The following is a 19532-nucleotide window of genomic DNA, read 5'->3' as shown; positions in this document are numbered from 1 at the left end:
ATGAATTCTTCATAAGATTCCCCATGTATTTGCTTCAGGCACTTGAACAGGTCTGGTTCTATGATCTAAACAAGACAAATGCATGCAATTATTCATGGAATTAATTAATTTTAGCTCAAGCTAGTGCTAGGAAAAAAAAAACAAAAGAAAGCAAGAGAAAAGTGTTTATCTATCTGCAAACACACACTTCGATATACAATCTGGCCTTGGCAGCTTCCTTATCTTTTGCATTGATCAATAGAAAGATGTTGGCAACATCTGGAATTGCATGCAACATTTTCTCGATGAAAGCTGCAGTTTTTGGATTAAAATCATTATGGCTCGTCTGAGTAAATGAGACATGTTGCTTTATATATATAGGAAGTACTGAGTGATATATAAATTATATTACCTTTACCAAGAAATCCAGTGGCACCAGTTATAAAATAGTTCTTGCCCTGAAGGAAATTTGTAATGCCAATACCATTATTAGATATATCCTTGGTAGCATATGAATTTCCCTTTCTAACATGAACATGGTCTGAAATTGTTATTAATGATGTTGTGTTTTGACAAGAGATTCTAGTTGGTCGTCTTGCTGAAATGCTACCAGAAAAATGGAAGGTGGAGGAGGAAATATTTTCTGCGGAGGTGGTGATTGGGATGCAGCAGCTTCTGGGAAATTCATTTTTGGACTTGGAATAAAGAGTTCATTATGTCACAAGTTGTAATATCTGGTCTCGAAATTTGGTCCGACATCAATTTTGGTATTTTAATTATAAAAAAAATTAATTATAAATTAATTTTATTTAATTTTATTAAATTATTGAAAAAAATACGTAGGGATGTAATTGAAAATAATTTTAGAGAAAAATGGGTGAACATTTAATTTCGGGAGGTATTTTTTTAAAAAAAATTAAAAACAGGGAGTCAAAATACAAATAGAAAAAATTAAGCCATGTAGGACCGCCCAGTCAGCAGCCCCAACGAACTGGAGCACGCCGCGTGACAAGGCACGCTGACGTCAGTGCCATGCGAGAGGCAATGCGGGCGATTCGCGTGCCTTGCGATTGGACGACCCAGGATCGATCCCGCGTGTGTGGACGACACAGATTTGTTTTCCCCTTAGACGCGATTGGATGGCCGAGATCAATCGTGATGGATGGCCAAGATTCATTTCCTCCTCAGGCGCAATAGAACGGACAAGATCAATCGCGATAAACGACCCAGATCGACACAGGATGGGTATAAATACTTCACGTCGCATGGGAGTCTAAAATCTAGCCGCCAGCCCTAGCCAGAGAAGAAGAACTAGGTGTCGGAGAAGGAGGCCGACTGCCGACTGTTGCCGAACCAGAGCCACCGTCAGCTGCCAAAAAAGGTAAAAATTTCCCATACCCGCTTGAAATTCGATTTTGAGTTGTGGCAAAATCAGAGCAAGAGGGATGGTGGGTGACTGAAAACCGTTGGCAAAGCCCGGCGGAGCCGCAGGGGCCAAAATCTAAAAATTTATTCGATGAGCTCCTTCCCATTTCCCATTTCATGCAATTTTTTAATTATTACGTTCACTGTCTTTTTCTATGCAGATTAGCTGAAGAAAGAATTTCAGTCGGGAAGGAAGACCGACGGAGCTGCCGCACTCGAATGATCCCCCACCGGTAGGTTCAATTTTTGTTATTTTTCGGCCAACCAAGGCCCAAGAACGTGTTTTTCTGTAGGGATACGTGTAAAATCAGCTAAAATTGGCTAAAACCAACCAGATTGAGGTGAACCACCGCTGTGGACGATAAAGCTAACGCCGTGTCGGAATTCTAAAATTGGCCGAAAAGAGTTTTGGGCACCGATTTTTGATTTTGGGGGTATTTTTAGGTACGTGACAAGTATTTTGGATTCCACAGGAAAAATTCAGGAAACCTAGTACTGGTAAGGAGGTGTAGTAGATGGTGCGACATCTCGAAACACCGATCCGGGTAAGGATCCCTCATCTTATTCTCCGTTACAGTAAATTGAGACTTAACAGTATATAATTTTGTGTTTTTGCAAAAAGTTAGAAAATCCTAAAAGTAATTACAAGGCACTAGTAAAGCCGAAAATGATTAGTTTATAATGGTCCTGATTTTCTGTTTATTTTCTTGTACTGTTCTACTTAGTTGTTATCATATTGTGTATATTTTTAATTTACAGTTTCAATGGTCTCATCGATTTATCTAGTTTATTTAGTTATCTGGTTACTTGATCCCTTGTTATGATAAATTACATCGTTTACATGACTATAGTATAATTGATATGTAAATATGAAATGAGATTTTGGTATGCATTTATTAGTTGTTTTTCTTGATGGGAACCTTTATGTGAAAGACTTACTGGGTACCTAGAAAAAGGGCAGACGAGTCCGGTATATATGGAACCCTACTGTGAACGTCACCTCAGTCGGACGGAGCTGGAAAGTCCCATACTAGAAAGGTTTGGGAGATATAGTTTACCCTCATATCGGACATGGTATCGAGAAAATGAAATGTTTGGCACCCATTACCGGACGGGGTATGGGGATAATTGATTAATTATTAAAATTTGATATTGAGTTCACGAGTAGGGGGACATCCTTGTGAAACCCCAGAGGTACCAGTAAGCAAGTAAGAAAGAAAAATTGTCGTCACTTGTTCTCTTATGTACGAAATAAAAAGTGGTATAGATATGGGTCTTCATAGGTTATTTTTTAGAAAACTCATAACAGTATGTATCTTACAAATGTCTTTATGTTAAATGTATTTAATTAAAGTAAAGGCTCCATTAGTTATTTTTCTGATTTTTATCAATATTCAGTTTTCAGTATCTGTGATTAGTGTGATATTCTTATTGGGTTAGTGTAGCTCACCCTTTTATTAACCATTTTAGATCAAGAAGACCAAGATCCCAATCCCAATCAACAAGAGAGTTGTGAGTTAGTTCACCACCCAAACTCTCTTTAAATACTAGTGAAAGTTGTCATAAGATGCTTATTTATTTGATTTTCTTTAATTATCGTTTGTCTTTTAGAATGGACATTCTCATAGCCCTATTGGACATTCTAAATTATTGTGGAAGGAATGTAAACCCTAAGTCTATTATTTGCTTCTGCATTTAAATTATAAATTCATCTACATTTAAGTTTTGAGTCTTTACAGTTAGTATTAGAGCTGCGTTCCTCGAAACCATTCCTTACGAAAAGACTTAAAAATACCAAATACACACTACTGTCTAACCCTTCCTTGTGCAATATAGGTACAAGGATATGAGGAAAGGAAGACCCCCACTAAACTGAGTAGCCTGGGATGGTTTACTTCGAGAGGATGTTGATCGACTCTTTGATATGCTGGAGAGACTCATCTCTGTCCAGCAAGCCCAGGAGGAAAGGGGGGAGCTGTCTGACCCTCCCATGCTGCCACAGTTCAAGCCACCCTTGCAGTGAGATGATCCGGAGCCACCCTGGTACAGCCCTGCTCCTCCGCCATATCATCTGTCACCACCACAATACAATTTATAGCCTCCATCATATCATCCAGCACCGCCACAAGGCCACCCGGTCCCTCCCTAACACCATATGGTCCCTTTTTCATGGGACTCGGTTTCACCCATGATGATCGTAATAGATATTGACACGAGGGACCTTGATGTATTTCTAGAAATGAACTAGTTAGCGGCGTATCATGCCACCGTGGATTGTTTCAACAAGAAACTTGTATTTAAGCCTCCTAATGAAGAATTATTTACAAGTTAATAAAAGTTTTGAATATTATTCCCTCATGACAATTTTCTTATTACATAGCGCTTTAACTCAGTTGTTTTCTCTACATAGGCAAACCTAATAAAAAAGTTTGCATTCAAGAGATCCTAGTAGTATGAGACTTCCTGGATGTCTTTCCTGATGAATTACCTAGATTGTCAGTGGACAGGGAAGTTGAGTTCGCTATAGACCTTCAACCTTACACAAAGACTATCTTAATTGCCTCTTACTGCATGAATCATGTAGAGATTGAAGAGTTGAGAAAACATATCAAGAAACTACAAGATAGTGGGGTCATCCGATACAGTGTGTCTCTTTGGGGTACTTGAGTCACATTTGTAAGAAAAGAGGATGAGACGTTAAAATTATGTATTAACTACAGAGGATTGAACAAGGTCGCAATCAAGAACAAGTACCCATTCATAAGATCGGTGATCTTTTCGATCAGTTGCAGGATACCTAAGTTTTCTCCAAAATAGACTTACTTTTAGGTTACCATCAGGTAAAGATAAGGGCAGATGACATTCTCAAGACAGCATTCAGAACCAGGTATGCACATTATGAGTTCTTGGTCATTCCCAATGCACAAGCCACATTTATGGACTTGATGAATAGGTTTTTTAGATAATTTCTAGATCAGTACATCATTGTATTTATCGATGATATCCTGATCTATTTAAAGAGCAAAGAGGAACACACTCACCACTTGACTCAGGTTTTACAGGTTCTCAAGGAGAAGACACTGTATGCCAAATTAAGCAAGTGTGGGTTCTAATTCGAGTAAACTACATTTCTAGGGCACATCATATCAAGGGATGAAATATCAGTGAACCTTGAAAAAGTTGAGGTAGTGCTTGGTTGGAAGAAATTGACATCGATCAAGGAGATTCATAGCTTTTTAGGAATGACAGGTTGTTATCACAGGTTTGTGAAAGAATTTTCTAGCCTAACCGCTCCTTTGACCTGACTCACAAAGAAGAATGTTAAGTTTGAATGGAACGAGAACTGCGAAAAGAGTTTTATAGAACTCAAGAAGTGGTTGAGTACTGCACTCGTGTTAGCTTTACCAAGTGGAACAGGTGGATATACAGTTTATAGTGATGTCTCCTACTTGGGATTAGGTTGTGTTCTGATGCAGCATGACAAGTTTATTGCCTATGGGTCTAGACAGTTGAAGAGTCATGAAAAAAATTACCCACCCACTACTTAGAACTTGTCACCATTATCCAAGCATTGAAAACCTGGCGCCACTACCTGTATGGGGAGACTTATGAGATTTATACTGATCATAAGAGTTTGAAACACATATTTACTCAAAAGGATCTCAACATACGTCAGAAGCATTTGATAGAGCACCTTAAGGACTACAATTGTAATATTTTGTATCATCCGAAAAAGGGCAACGTAGTAGCTGATGCGCTCAGAAGAAAAGTGCAGGTATGTTAATTCACCTAATGATTTTTGAATGTAGGATAATAGGAGCCATACAACAGATACAACTTCAGGACTTGAAGAGAGTTACATGTTTGGCCCACCTGACTGTCCAACCCAAATTGATCTAGAGAATAAAAGAATCATAATCCACCGATTTCACCCTAGCAGCACTCAAGAAGGATACAGAACAGGTAGTAAATTTAGAATTCTGAGTCTCTACTGATAGGTTGCTCAGATTTCAAGACAGGGTGTGTATTTTGGTTGACAGTGAACTGAAAAGGGACATCATGACAAAGGCTCATAACTCAAGGTTCGCCATGCATCCTAGAAGTACTAAAATATATCAAAATATGCTACCCCAATTTTAGTGAAGCAGGATGAAAAGTGAGGTAGTTGACTTTGGTTCCAAGTGTTTAGTATGTCAACAAGTTAAGGCAGAACATCAACACTCAATCGGACTACTTCAACCATTACCGATTCCGAAATAGAAGTGGAAGCATATAACAATAGATTTTGTAATAGGGTTGCCTAAGGCACGCTTAGGACATGATGTCATTTGGGTAATTGTAGACCAGCTCATCAAGTTTTCTAATTTCTTTGCTATCAAGATTATCAACCCCTTAGACAAGCTAGTAATAATGTATATTTGGGAGATAGTCAGGTTACATAGAGTTACAGCGTCAGTAGTATCCGATAGAGATCCCAGGTTTACTTATTGGTTTTGGTCTAGTTTTCAGTAGGCCATGGGAACAAAATTATCCCTTAGTATTGCATTCCACCCTCAAACTGATGGACAATCAGAGAGGACGATTCCCACACTGGAGGATATGCTCTGAGATTGTGTTCTAGATTCGGGAGCCATTGGGATGATCACCTACCTTTGATAGAGTTCGCCTACAATAACATCTACCAAACAAGGATCGATATAGCTCCGTACGAGGCATTGTATGGCCGCCTATGCAGATCGTCAATCTGTTGGGAAGAGGTGAGTGATAGAAAATTATTCAGTCAAGATCTTGTGGAGGAGACTACAACCAAGATAATTAAGATCAAGAAGAACATTCAGATAGCTTAGAGCAGACAGAAAAGTTATGCAGACACCCAAAGGAAGAATTTGGAATTTGAGAAAGACGATCGAGTGTTTCTTAAGGTCACTCCCTTCAAGGGGATTAGTAGGTTTGACAAAAGGAAAAAATTAAATCCGCAGTTTATCGGGCCACTTGAGATCCTAGACCGGATTGGTACGATTGCCTACAGACTGACACTACCTCCAGAGTTATCTAGGGTTCATAATGTGTTCCATATATCCATGCTACACAAGTACAACCCGAACTCCTCAAACATTCTGTCCCACGAGCCCCTTTCACTCTAGGAGTATCTATTCTATGAGGAGGTACAAGTGAGAATTGTAGACCGAAAAAGCAGAGTACTCTGCAACAAAGAAATTTCCTTTATCAAGGTCTTATGGTAGAATCACACACAGAAAGAGGCCACATAGGAGGTAGAATCAAACTTTAGAGCCCAGTATCCCCAATTTGAGTAAGTGAGAGAGTGACAAATTTGAGGAACCAAATTTATTCTTAAGAAGGGGAGAGTTGTAATATCCGGACCCGAAATTTGGCTCAGGATCAAGTTTGGTATTTTAAAAATAAAGAAAAAGTTAATTATAAATTAATTTTACTTAATTTTATTAAATTATTGAAAAAAATAGGTTGCGATGTAATTGAAAGCAATTTTTGAGAAAATGGGGTGAAAATTTAAATTTGGTGGGTGTTTTTGAAAGAAAGATTAGAAACAGAGGGTCAAAGTGCAATAGAGAAACTTCGTCTATGTAGGACTGCCCAGTTAGCAACCCCGACGAACCGAAGCACTCCGTGTGGAAAGGCATGCTGACATCGGTGCCACACAAGAGGCCACACGGGTGATCCACGTGCCCTGCGATCGGATGACCCATGATCGATTTCGTGCTCGTGAACAACCTAAATTTATTTATCCTTAGGCACGATCGGACGGCCAAGATCAATCACGATGGACGGTTCAAATTTGTTTCCTCCTAGGCATGATTGGATGGATGAGATCAATCGTGATGAATGATCCAGATCGACACAGGATGAATATAAATACTTCGTATCGCATGAGAGCCCAAACCCTAGCCGATAGTATCCGTCGGAAAAGAAGAACCAGACACTGGAGAAGAAAGCCGACCGCCAACTATTGCCGCACCAAAGCCATTGCCAGCTACAAAAAAAAGGTAAAAATTCCCCCTACCCGCTTGGAATTCGATTCTGAGCATCTGTGTGGCCAAATCAGAGCAAGAGAGACAGTGGGTGGGCTGGAAATCACAGGCAAAGCCTGGTAGAGCCGCGACAGCCAAAACCTAAAAATCCCTCTGATGAGCCCCTTTCAGCTTCCCGTTTCACGTGATTTTCTGATCATTGTATTCACTGTCAGTGCAAGTTAGGTAAAGAAGGAATCCCAGTCGAGAAGGAGTACTGGCGGAGCAGCCGTACCCGAAGGCCTCATGGAGGTTTGGTTTTTGTGATTTTCTGGCCAACTAAGGCCCCTAAACCTATTTTTCTATAGGGATACATGTAAAACCAACCAAAACTGGCCAGACCGAGGTGAATCGCTGCTGTGGAGGTGTAGCCAGCGCTGGAGCACGGCGACACCGCTGTGCTAGAACTTCAAAGTTGACTAGAAAGAGTTTTGGGCACTAATTTTTGATTTTTGAGGTATTTTTAGGTACGTGACGAGTGTTTTGGGATCCTACAGAAAAAATTCAGGAAACTCGGTACCCGTTAGGAGGCGTAGTAGACAACACGATATCTCAAAACACTAATTTGAGTAAGGATCTCTCACCTTATTCTCCGTTACGATAAATTGAGGCTTAACGATGTATAATTTTGTATTTTTTTGAAAAGTTAAAAAATCTTAAAAATAATTACGAGGCACTAGTGGAGGTAGAACCGGTTAGTTCATAATGGTATTGATTTTCTGTTTATTTTCCTATACTGTCCTACTTATTTGTTATCGTATTGTGCATGTTTTTAATTTATAGTTTCAATGGTTTCATCGATTTATCTAGTTTATTTGGTTATCTTGTTACTTAATCCCTTGTTATGATAAGTTATATTGTCTGTATAAATGTAGTCTATTTGATCTGTAAATATGAAATGGGATTTTGGTATGCGTTTATTAGTTATTTTGCTTGATGGGTACCCAGGGAAAAGGTAAACGGACCCAATACATAGAGAACCTTATCGTGAACGTCACTTCAGTTGGACGGAGCTGGGAAGTCCCATACCGGAAAATTTTAAGAGATATGGTTTACCCTCATACCGGACGGGGTATCGAGGCAATGGAATATTTGACACCCATTACTGGACGGGGTATAAAGATAATCGATTAGTTGTTAAATTTTGATATTGGGTTCACGAGTAGGGGGACATCCCTATGGATCTCCAGGGGTACCAGTAAGCAAGTAAGAAAGGAAAATTCTCATCACTTATTTTCTTGTGTGTGAAAATAAAAAATGGTATGGATATGAGTCTTCATAGGTTATTTTTTGGAAAACTTGTAACGGTATGTATCAAACAAATATTTTTATGTTAAATGTATTTAATTAAAACAAGGCTTCATTAGTTATTTTTCTAATTTTTACTAATTTTCAGTTTTTCGTATATGTAATTAGTGTGATATTCTTACTGGGTTAGTGTAGCTCACCATTTCATTAATTATTTCAGATTAAGAAGACTAAGATTCAGATCCCGATCAGTAAGAGGGTTGTGAGTAATTCACCACCCAGACTCCCTTTAAATACTAGTGAAGGTTGTCCTACGATGCTTATTTATTTATTTTTCTTTAATTACCGTTTGTTTTTTAGAAGGGACATTCTCATATTCCTATTGGGAATTTTACATTATTATATAAAGAATGTAAACCCTAACTCTATTATTCATTTCCGCATTTAAATTATAAATTTATTTAATTTAAGTTTCAGGCCTTTACACAAGTACTCCAAAAAATATCTTATTGTGTATGTATATATATATGGCACAGATATAGAAGCTTATTCGATGTATATACATATGCATGTATATGTCATTATCAATAATAAAATGATCACTTGTTATAATTAATATGAAGTTTGTAATATTTAAATTTATTTTACGTTACACGTATTGGAGTTTTGAGATATTTAAGCCAACGCAATGATGAAGGAAATTATTTAGAGAACAATTTTTTAATATGTAAATTACTTGTTAGCAAGAAAGAAAAAAACATGTGATAAATGGAACATGACCTATAAGCTATACATATTATTTTATATTATAAGTATATGAAGGTGACAGACATAGAGGATCATTATCTGATTATGATGATTCTCGTATTTGTAATTATGCATACAAATACATGTTTTTAGGCTAAAATATAATTTTTGTTCATATATTATTGATTTTTATTTGATTTAGTCTCTCGTTCGGTTTTTTATTAAGTTTAATCCTTATACTTTCTCAGAAAAATTGAATTAATTCCTTTACAGTATTATCCTATAATTCTGTTAACATTCGATAACATGTGTAATTGATTTTGATACGTAGCATTTTTGGTCTTGACCTGCTTGTTTGGATACCTGATGCCCATAAAGTCCTCAAAGATGCACCTAAATAAGGTGAAATTAATACTTGTTTTTTCTTTTCATTTTAACATGGATCTTACTCGTAATTTTACTTATTTTCGGTAAAAAATACTACGGTTTGTCTTGGAAAAACATCGTGTGTGACACAAATGGGTGAGGAAGAAGAAAACGATGGAGTTGACCAACGTCCATAAGGTGCAAAATGTGTGTATCCACCTTTAAATGATACCGAGTGCCATATAGATGGAGGAGCGTGGAAGCAAGAAGAAGAAAAAGGTTGTCGGGTTTGAGGATTTAAGGCTTGAAAGGCCTAAGTTTTTTTTTATTTGTTTATATTGATCCACAATAAAATAACTATTACATTGAGTGCATGTAAGATTGACACATGACATCTGACATGAAACAAAGACTAAACAAAAATATATTATTGTAACTTTGATGAGACATAGCATAAATATTAATGGCATTGAATATCATAAATTAAGATGTGTTAAATCAAATATTTTTTGAAAATATAATATTAAATTAACACAAAATTAAAATAGAGATCAAATAAAACCAAAACAATTACTACATGTACCAAAAATGTACTTAAGCCCTTTTACTTAAAGTATGATATCAGCAATTTTTACAAAAATAAATTAAACATTTAGAATAATAGTTAAAAACTAAAGAAAAATAAAAACTTAAATAATCAAATCTTAACCATTAATTTTAATTGAATCGACTAATTTAACTTGTTCTTATTAATCCTAATTAATTTTTTCATATGTAATATGATAGAACTGCAGTGACTAAATTGAATTTTGTTATAATGAAGAATGATGGATTCGGGCAGAAGAAGAAGAGTGAAAAGTTTCGCGTAGAATGATTTAAAATGAAGGTTAATTTTGTAAACAACAAAAAATATTAAGGGTATAAAGGAAAAAAAATTTATCAAACCATCCTAAAATCATTGAATCGATGGTTTGAAAAAATGAAAAAAATCATGGTTTTGAGAACCATGACTCAACTCACAAAAAACCATACTATGTGCTTGGAAGTGCAAGCAAACAGAAAAAAATCATGAAAAAATCATATTATCATTACTGAATCATCATCCAAACAGACTTTTAATTGGTATAGTAATATCGGATTAAAAGAATCCAACCTACCTTTTATTTCTTGAAAAAGAAGGAAAATATTCTTTTTCTATTTTTAATTTCTACTCTCAATTCTTCACCAAAAAGAAATTTCTAAATTCTAAAAATAATTAATGTACATGTAATATTTAACTTTTACATTGACAACAAAAAATATTCCATTAAAAATATAAAGGATGAAGTTAACTTTATTACAGTAGTTATCCAGCCGAGTAAGAACAAATTATTACATCATGTTTTCCCTAATTATAGTATATCATAAATATCTAGTTTAGAATTTGTAGAATCTAAAGAATATAAGTACACTCCTTAATAAACTTGTTAATTCTTATATGTTGTTTTCATTTTTTTTTTTTTGCACTACAAATAGAGACAAAAGTCAAGAAAACTAAAAAGTCATTATGCACATCCTGGGCCAAGAAATGCCCATGATATCATCAGTGAGAAGTTGTTGGAGATCATCTGGCACTTGAGCATGTGGGTGGTCTCTGAAGAGAGAAGCCAGTATTCGCCAACTAGTCAGCAAATTTATTCCCTTCGCGATAGATATGCTGAACGTGGATCTGCTAATCCTGTAGTAGCAAGTGCTTGATCGCACGGATGAGGGCAACATGCGTATTAGCCCCGTAATCCTCCTTAGTGAGTAACTGCACAACCAGAGAGTTATCCATTTCAAAGATGATGCTATGACACTAGGTATCCCAAGTGAGTTAGAGGCCATCGTAGGCTCCCCAAAGTTCAGCCTGCAAAATAAAACAACTACCAATTTTTCTACTGAAGCTTCTCAGGCAAACACAATCTTCGTCTCTGATAAGTCCACCACAGCAGGAAAGATTGGTTGTAGCACGATAAACACCATTAGAATTCACCTTCAGCCATCATCTGGGTGGTTTCTGCCAAACAATAAGCTCTTCAAATCTGTGTGCCATACTTGAAAGAATAAAAAGATTCATATTAGTAACCATAAAAGTATAATCAGTCATGAAAGAAACTTCCTTAGCAAGCTCATTAATATTGTTATCACTCCCTTAGAAAATAAATTTATTCTTATGAATCCACAAAATCCAGCAAGTAAGGCTAAAAGTTACTTTATAATCCTGAAATGTCTTGCACTAGGGCCAACTATTTTTAAGATTCAGCATTAACTAATCATGTGCTACAACAGGGGATGATTTTCAACCCCAGTAGCTTAGTAGTGTTACATGTACGGAGGACGTGATCCACATCTTCGACATGTCCGCCACACCTACTGCATTCCGTAGTAGGGGTCATGTGATGTCGGTAAAACTCTCAATTCATCAGTAGCTTTCCCTTAGCAACCAACCAAAGAAAAGTGCGCACCCGCTGAGCACCTGACTAACACCAAATATCTCTTCAGTTCCTATCTACCGGAAGCCAACAGTCGCTTTGCAGAAGGACTTAAGCCGAGCAAATCGAGAAACATCCAGAACTTTTCATACCCCAATAATACAAATCCAAGATATCATCCTCGTTAGGAATCGACATCACTGTTAGTTGGAACAGCATACCCATCAGCAACACCTGGTGTAGGGCCTCCAAATCCCATTATCCAGACGGTGCCACATAATCCCTAAAACTTTTGTTGATGTCCTGTTCCTCGATAAACACAAAGACTAGAAGCTTAAGCATCCCCAGGTTCTCTAGCCAGCAGTCTTCCCAGAACTTAACATTTTTTCCAAAACCAATAGACCATTTGATGCCCACTTGAAGGTCTGTCCAAAGATAGTTGAGGTTGCGCCAAAGATGGGAGGTCGTCTTAGTCGGTTTATAGCTCACCAACAAGTTAGGTCATTTTTACTTGTGGGTGAGAACTTGGACCCAAAAGAGGTTGGGTTTAGCCACCATAGCAAAGCCTAATTTCAAAGAAAACTTTATTCTGCTTATGGATAGATGGAAGGCCACTCCCCCCAGTATCACAAGGCATGCACATATCATCCCAACTGACAAGGTTGACCTTCTTGTTGCTATTAACATGTCCCCACACAAACTTCCTGACCACCACTTCAATATGATCACATAAGGTCTTTGGTAAAACTATTGTCTGCATAGGCAGAGATAGTCATAAGGACGGACTTGGCCAAAGTTAAACGCCTTACAAAAGAAAGAAGGTTAATATCCAGCTAGACAACTTCTAGTTAATTTTCTCAATGATATAGTGGTAAGTTTCTTTGTTGACCTTATCATATAACAATAGATCCCTTAAGTATTTACGAAGGTTATTAAATGCTTGAAATTCAAAATTCTTATTAATACAACTAGCCTCACATGTATTAATTTTGCAAGAAAAGAAGATAAGTACATTATTCACACTTACTTTGTGACTTGAATTAGCATAAAAATCATCCAAAGCCTTTTTAATAACCCAAACCTGATCATCAGTGGTTTTTCTAAGGATCACAAGGTCATCTGCAAAAAAAAAGTGTGAAAAGGTAGGGTCCTTCTTGTCAAAATAGATCAGCTTCAACGTAGTATTTCTAAACAAGTTATTGATGCAATGGTATAGTCTTTCCATGCATAGCACAAATATGTAGGGTGAAAGCGAGTCTCCTTAGCGAATGCCTATGGTAGGCCGTAATTCATAGGTGAGACAACTATTCCACAGCAATTGCATGAAGCAAGAGGAAATACAATGCATGATTACTCTGATAAGGTTAGGAGGGAGACCAACATCAATCAGGGTGTCCTCAACATACTCCAACAGATGTGATCATGTGTTTTGTCTAAGTTTACCATACTGGCCATCCACTTGTTTTTTCCTTGCAAATTCTGCATTGAGTGGACCATCTCTTGGGCAATAATAATATTATCAATGATACTCTATCCAGTAATAAAGCTAGCTTGGGTAGTGCCAATCAAGAAAGGCATAAGGCTCTTGAGTCTATTCGCGATAAGTTTAATGACAATTTTATATAGAACCATCAATAAACTGATCAGATAAAATTCTTTAATAGCTTTCGGTCTTGCAACTTTAGGAATGAGAGTGATAAGAGTATTATTGATCCCAGCAGGTAGTTGTTCGCCTCGAAAAATACTTTTGACCATCACATAGACTGAATCACCAACAATCTCCCATTGGTTTTGGAAGAAGGCTGCAAGGAGACCATCAACGGCAAGAGCCTTCAGCAGGTATATGCTAAACGAAACGTCATGAATCTCTTATTTCGTCACCCCATATCGAATTGAATAACTATAGAAGTTGTTAACTTCATAAACAAGCCTTTAATATGGTACTGAGGTATAGATCCCTCATCTGCCGCATACAGGTGCTCAAAAAAAGTGGCAGCCATCCTCTAAAACTATTCTTCATCGGTGCTCCAATTTTCATTCACATCCTTTAGCATATTAATTATATTCTTCCTCTTAGAGATGGTTTGAGCATGAAAGTATTTGGTGTTCCTGTCCCCCAAGAAAATCCAATTACAACGAGATTTCTGTTTCCAGAGCATTTCTTCTTGCAGTAACACCTCATCTAATTCCTCAGCCAATGATCTCTCTAACTCTTGAAACTTACCAAAATGTTGTCTTTTTAGAGCTTGTTGGATCCTATTAAGTCTCGCTAAGAGAATGCATTTTCTCTTAATAATATGGCCAAACACATTCTTATTCCAATCCTACACATATTCATTGAAACTACTAATGTTATCATAAATTGGGAGATGATTGTGCCAGTTTGTTTTAACCAAGTTAGGAAAATCTGGATGGGACAACCACCCAACTAAAAACTGAAAAGGCGTAGGGTCCTTATTGGGGGTATGACAGGGGTAAGGGATGATTAAGAGAGGCTTATGATCTAATTGCACTTTAGAAAAATGGTGAATGGTAGCCTCCAGAAACTGGTTACACTATCTCTAGTTGCAAATGGCTCTATCAAGGCGTTGAAATAAGGTCCCTTGTCGTCAAACCCAACATAATCAAGTTGTTGCAAAGAGTTGATATCAATGAAGTGATTAAAGAGGGTGCAACCTTTAGATCATTTAGTCACTCCTCTTTTTTGGTCAACCACCTCTAAAATGACATTAAAATCCCAGCTAGGAGCCATGGGCGATCATTGTGCTGCCTAATTGCAGTGAGCTCCTCCCAAAGATCTTTGTGCTTTTAGGAATTCAGACTCCCATAGATGATGGAGATAGAAAAGTCCTCTCATCCATCATTTCTATTAAGCCTAGAATGGATAAACTGATAGTGATAATATTCAACATTAACCTGAATAGACTCTTTCCACCTCATTCAAATGTCACACGAAAAGTGACCGCCTCGACTCTGTAAAAGTAATCGAACCCTAAGGTCTTAATTACTTTGTATGCTTTCTCGCTTGCAATCCTAAGCTTCAACAAAGCCACCAAGGTGGGGTTGTGGATATTCATAAAGGATTTAAGAACACGTCGGAAGCCTGCTTTTGTTGTATCTTAACAATTCCACACTAAAAATGAGCAATCCATAAAATAAAGAAAAGATGGAAATGAGCTAAAGCTCAAGAGGAAAACTATGTTTGTTCCTTCTGAAGGGCATCAACCACGCATAACACGATACTTACATCCTTATCGGCAAGCTCTTTGAGCTTCGACATCAAGGGGCTGATCATAGCGAATGAAGTGGTTGTAGGTGCTTGGTCTACTTTTGGGGCCTTAATTTGTCTTTTAAAAGTCTTGTTGACTTTTATACCTTTGCTGATACCAAGCCTATAAGGTGGTTTGTTTGTCATCCTAGAGCGATCCCTCAAGGAGAGCGTTGGTCACATGAGGAGAGAGGGAGGGACCAGATTGTGTTCATATTCATGGTCCAACTTATCCTCAATTATTATTTCTGTATTTATAGAAGGTTCTAGTGTAGTAGCACCTTGACTTATTACAAGCTTCTCTTTAAGGATTCTCCCTGCGCCATGTCTAATGGTGGGCGTTCTATTGACTGGCATGGCAGAGTCCATGGTTTTAGGGATGAAATCCATTATACTTAAATCATTACCTCCCACCACTGATGCATTTCTTTTATTCATCAGGGGATGCTTCCCATTCAATGCCTTCACCTGTTTAGGATCTCTCACCACTAGCCAATTTGGTCCTTCTAAAGCTCACTCCGTGTCAGGGAGTGTACTAAACCTTGACCCATTCTTTTTGTTACCTCTTGTAGTCTTTGTGCATTTGACAAACAAGCTAGGGTCCTTTCTTTTTGTTTTCTTCCCTTTGTGTTGGACTTGTATAGGGACTGTAAGTCTCCTCTGACATTACTACATTTTCTTGTTCGTCGGGAGTTGTGCTTCCACTCCTAGTTGAATCAATCACAGTCTCATTGTTCTTCTTGCACTGATCTTTGAGGTGCCCATAAACTCTACAGTCGAAACAGATGGTTGGAAAACCCTCACACTCCACCCTTTGAAAGCACCCATCAAGCATGAACTTTGAGATGAGTGGTTTGTCAGGTCAATACCAACTGCCAAACGGACAAACATTCCTTGTTCAGTAGATTTTGTATTGTAATCAATGCAAAACACCTACCCTATTACCCTGGAGATAGCTCTAAGCACATTCTTTTGGTAGTAGTGGATAGGGAAACTAGGAAAATGCACTTAATACACAATATTTGTAACATCTGGGTTTGCAATTGAGAAGCTAGGGGACCAAGACTGCACCGTGAGGTATTGGTTGTATATAACCCAAGGGTCATCTGTAAGAACATGTAGATAGTCCTTTGTTGACTGGAGTTTGACCATATAGTAATCGTTATTAAGGTCTATAAGGTGTAGTCAATCTGTAGGCTTCCACAGGTTGTGGAGTTTAGCCCAGAGTGCTTTGTACCCAATCAACTTTCCAAACAACCAAATAGTTACAATAAGTTTCATAATCTGAGCTAGGAGATTGTGTACTTGATAGAAAAATTAATTCTAGATATTTCATTCTCTATGTCAAACTTAACATCTCCATCCCTGATCTCGATTTCCTCCTAGCTATTTGCAGCCTAAGGACTACTGATGAGTTTATCTCTAAATGAGATTTTCACCATCGGTGCCCCTTGTGACAATGGAGATTTCCCTGGGTGTTGGATTTATTGTTGCTCGGCAACTATATGATTGGGGATCATAGTCTCCCCATTTCTTCCATAAATTCCCTCCCCTATCACAACATTAGTCATGTATTCATTTTCAAAGGGTGCTTTTTTAGCTGCCGGTCGGAATCTAGTTTGGGATTTCAATTGAGCCGCACCAGAACAAGGAAAAATTGTCTCAATTGTTGACTTGCCACCAGCCGCCGATGCTTCCAGCATCTGTTCATCCTCAGCAACCTCAGCTTGTGTCAAGTTCAGCCGGGTCGCGATTTGGGCCGCTAGGGTCGCACCAGAGCAGGGCACCGTCACCCCTATTCTTGCCTCTCTTTCCACCAGCACTCCATCCTGAATATGTTCGCTTACCACAGACGCATCACCGATGGCACCAAGCTGGGTCGCCTCATTATTCCTTGAGCAGCTCACTTCCGGGTTGAGTGGCGCTCCATCTGTTACCATTTCTTCAGCAGCCATCACTTCCTCCATCATCAGATCATCACCAGGTATCAGAGAGTGACTTTTCTCTAGCCATATCTTGACTTTCTTTGTGGATCGATGCTCTTCCGGGCAAGGCGGTGCCTCCCCCTTCTCCGTTAAAGCAAAGTCGAGACTCAGAATTAGGGTTTCTATTTTTTCCATCGCTCGTATCTTGTTTTCATATTTCAATTTCTATTTTATTATACTTTTTTAAAAAAATAATAATGCATTCAAGTTATTCAATACTTATAATCAGATTCATTTTATTAAATATATATTATAATTGTTACACTTAAATATAATCAGTTTATTTTATGTAATTATAATTTAAAATAAGAAATTATGAAAATCAATTCCAAAGAGAACCTTTTAGTTTTGTAAGTTTTTTTTTAAAAGAAACTATTAATTTTATAAGGTATAATAACACTGATCAATTAAACATTAGATTCATTATTAAATATAATTGTATTGAGGAACTTTATAGACTTTGATTGAATATGTTATTAATTATAGAGCTCGCACTCCATATACATGGCATCAAATTTGCAAATACTTTTTACACCCTAAACTTCACTTCTCCTTCCATTAGATGATATATTATTGTTGTTACAAAAACTTTAGCACAGACCAATCTACTTGGCTACCCAATGTGTATAGGATCTTTGGGGATGCACTGGAAAAATTATTGTTTGTTTTTTTTTTTTTATCTCGAGTTTGAATATGAATCTTACCTATAATTTTATATATTTTCAGTCAAAAAGATTTTAGTTTATCTTTGAAGAACATCATGCATGACAAAGATGGATGAGGAAGAAGGAAACCATGAAGCTTGCCACTATTCACCAAATGTTATGCACATATGTGCATCTTTGAAGGATGGCATGCTCGATAGAGATCGGGAGAGTTTCGGAGGAAGAAGATGATGATGATGAAGAATAAAAAGAATAAGAATAAAAAAGTTGTCGGGTTTGGGAATTTAAGGATTTTGGTTTTTAATCTATCCAAAATAAAATGACTGTCACGTCAAATAACACGTGGTATCTAGTTCTTCCCTCACAAATTGTAACTCCTATAAAAATGAGTTTACATTTCAAATATTATCAAGAAACATCATAACCCCCTTCAATCATTCTCCCAATGTCTTCACCCTTATGACTATGTATTTGATTGATATCAATAATTTTTCTTTTGCAAAATCTAATTTTCATTAATGAAATGTGCAATAACACAAATATAATTAATTTTATAATTTGAGTTTTATGTGTCAATTTAATCGTAAGACAAACCCATCAAGAAAGAAACTTACAAAATTCCTTCGATTTTAATTTCTACTGAATATATAACCTACAACAGTTGTGTGCAATAGTTATTCATTAAGGAGTAAGAAATCGAGGATAATATATGAAACAAAATCACGGAACCCTTCTCGATCAACAAATTCAAATAGTAGTTCGTATCATAATCATTCATGTCGATTGATCTCAACCAACCTCTTGATCATATTCTCAACAAGACAACAATCCTTCTTCCTTAGCTATCAATCATGGCTTAAAATTCAACTAGGTTTATACTTGTGTTTGTAACCTTTTTATTAGATAGATGTGAGTGACATTTCTTTATGTGTGATTTAACAAGTTTTTTGTTCTCTAATAAGAGTTCGCAATATACTCAATATCACAATATATGCTGTTAGTGCATAAATATTTGTGCTCTATGTGTTTAGAAAAATATCAAAAAAATAAAAAGTTATAACATGATTCTCCATAATTTTTGTTTAATTTTTTTTGTCTTAAGAATTAAATTAAATATGTAAAATACATAATTTGATTATATGTGAAATTAATTATGATCTCATAGTAAAATTATGATCTCCAATTTTCTCTATTTCTTCAAATTATCTTTTCTTCACATCTCACCCCAAAATCAATTACATTACACAATTTAATTCCAAGATTCTAAGATTTGATTCTAATGAATTTCAAGCTTCATAAAAGAGCAAAATAACTAGAAAATGGAAATTAGTGATTGTTTCTCAGGAAAG

The sequence above is a fragment of the Carica papaya genome, chromosome 8 (assembly GCF_054855325.1).
Source record: "Carica papaya isolate Zhongbai chromosome 8, ASM5485532v1, whole genome shotgun sequence".
Lineage (NCBI taxonomy): Eukaryota > Viridiplantae > Streptophyta > Magnoliopsida > Brassicales > Caricaceae > Carica > Carica papaya.
This window is presented reverse-complemented; position numbering follows the sequence as displayed.